Raw genomic sequence first — 2,483 nt, forward strand, 5'->3', positions numbered from 1 at the left:
CCAAACAAAACAAAAAACACCAAAAAAAAAAAAAAAAACAATAACCAAACAAAACAACAAAAAAAGAAAACAAAATAAAAATCCAAAAAAAACCAAATAAACAACAGACACACACACACACACACACACAAAGAGGTAGTTTTTCTTTTTTTCTTTTAAGATCTGGTTATTTAAGTTGGGTGAAAATGCATACTATGAATTTAAAAGTCAGAAAATGTGATCAAATTTCATCTACAGCCATAAATTGAAGATGTAATACAGCAGTTCTGAAACTAGAGTTGTCTATAAGAGGGTTATAATTAACACTCAGCAGCAAGGTGGTCTCATGGTGTAATGGTTAGCACTCTGGACTTTGAATCCAGCGATCCGAGTTCGAGTCTCGGTGAGGCCTTGGAACGACTTTTGGCTAGAATTGGAGCTAATATGGTTTAAGGTTTTTAAATGACTGATGAAATATCTTTTTTTAAAAAAAGATTGATTTGTTCGTTTTATTTTATTTATGTATATGTCTGTGTGTCTGCATGTGTTTGTGAAAGTGATCACGTTTGCTTACGGTGGCCGACAGGGGCGCTCCATCCGCGGTGCTGAGAACTGAAGGGTCTACGAAAGGACCGTAGATAGATAAAACTGCTCAGTCATATCTCCGGCATACAAGATCTCACTGTGAATTACTGGTTGGTCTGGAAACCACAGAAATTTGCCTGCCTCTGCCTCCCGAATGCTGGAATTAAAGCTATGTGCACCCTCATCTGGCCAGTTTGCATATCCTCTTTTAACAAAAACCTTTTGAACGTAAAAAAAAAATTTCTAAGTGACCCTTTATAACTCTACATGGTTATGAATCTTGAAGTTTTAATTTTATTGTTTAATAGTCTTAGGTATGTGTATGAACATGCTGTGTGAGGGAGGGTGTGTGCTCATGAGTGATTTTTGCTGCAGAGGCCAGAGGTGTGTGGGATCCCCCTGGAGCTGGATTACAGGTGACCTCGAGCAACTGAATGTGGATGCTCTTCACCAGTGAGCCAACTCTCTAGTCCCCTTTTTGAACATTTTTAAATTGACCTGTAAGGGTTTTTGTTGTTGAATTGATTCATAAATAGTTTTGCTGCTTCCATAGGCTACCTTCTTATGGAACTTGGCGACGTCGTACAAAGTGATTTTAAAACTGGGAATCTCCTGACTCATCCTCCTTTACTGGGATCACAGAGCTAAACCACTACAGTCAGTTTTACCTTTCAGTACCAAGAACGTTTTATTTCATTCTAAGCATTCACGTACCCCACCCACCACGACATTCCTAAATAGCACATTGAGAACAAACGTTTATAGGAAGACATTCCTAATGACTTGCCCATAGGAAAAGGCATTAGCAAAGAGATTGCTCGCGATCAGGAGACATGTAAAATGGGAAAAAGAGGTTCAAGTATCAGCTAGGAAGGCAGGTTGGGAACATGAAACACAGAAGCACTGGCCTCACTGATTTGGAAGCTGAAAGCAGCTGCCTCATATTGAATGAGCATAATAACCATGCCAATTAAGAAGGGTTCTTGTTTATGAGGGCGAAACTACATACTTAATACAGGACAGTTCAAGACAAGTAAGTGGGATTGCAGAGAATGATCAAGCCTTGATTGCCCTGGAAAGGCGCTGCCCCGCCCCGCCCCCGCCCCCGCCCCACCCCCGTACCCCTCCTTGGTCATTTGCATACACGCCTGGACACACCGCGGTCCTAGCCTTTCCCCTCTATTCTCTTGGTCTCTGCCTAAAGAAAATCTGAACTTTCTGTGTCCTTTGAATTTTTTTCTTTTTTCTTTTTTCTATGACTACATCCAACATTGAATTATATATTTTTGTTTGTTTGTTTGTTTGTTTAAAGACAGAGTGTCACTGTGTAGCCCTTACGTCCCTGGAACTTGCTATTTAGACCAGGCTGGCCTTGAACTCACAGAAATACACGTGCCTCTGCTCCACTCCCCCTCCCCAGCCCACCCCGCTCCACTGTCAGGATTAAAGTCATGCCACACCATACTAGGATGATTGTATCTTTAAGGTGAAGAAATTTTAAATTTTGATATAGCCTAATTTATGTATTTTAATTTGGTTGCTTTTTCATTAAATATCATATGTAAGAAATCTTTGCCATATCCAATGTCACTAAGATTTTGCTATTTGTTCTACTCCAGAATTTTGTGGAGTATAAAGTATGAAATATATAACTTTTGAGGGTTAGCAAGATGGTTCGGTGGTAACGGAGCGTTCTGAAGTAGCCTGATACCCTGAATTCAACCCCAGGGACCCAATGTGGTGGAAGGAAAGAATTCACTCTCACTAGTTTTTCTTTGACCTACATACACAGGCCATGCCACATAGGTATATGAACACATGTGCACACACAAGCACACAAGTACACAAGCACACATACAAATAAATAATTAGCCAGGTATGGTGGCACACAAAATAAATAAATGTTACTTAAATTTTTT

The 2,483-nt window shown here is 39.9% G+C and overlaps 1 non-coding gene across 1 annotated transcript; it reads left to right on the top strand.

Moving 5' to 3' along the window:
- Positions 1 to 319: 319 nt before the first annotated feature.
- Trnaq-uug5 (transfer RNA glutamine (anticodon UUG) 5) lies at positions 320 to 391 on the top strand. Its single transcript has one exon. It is a non-coding gene; the product is annotated as a tRNA-Gln (tRNA).
- Positions 392 to 2,483: the final 2,092 nt, after the last annotated feature.

The sequence above is a fragment of the Rattus norvegicus genome, chromosome X (assembly GCF_036323735.1).
Source record: "Rattus norvegicus strain BN/NHsdMcwi chromosome X, GRCr8, whole genome shotgun sequence".
NCBI classification, from domain to species: Eukaryota; Metazoa; Chordata; class Mammalia; order Rodentia; family Muridae; genus Rattus; species Rattus norvegicus.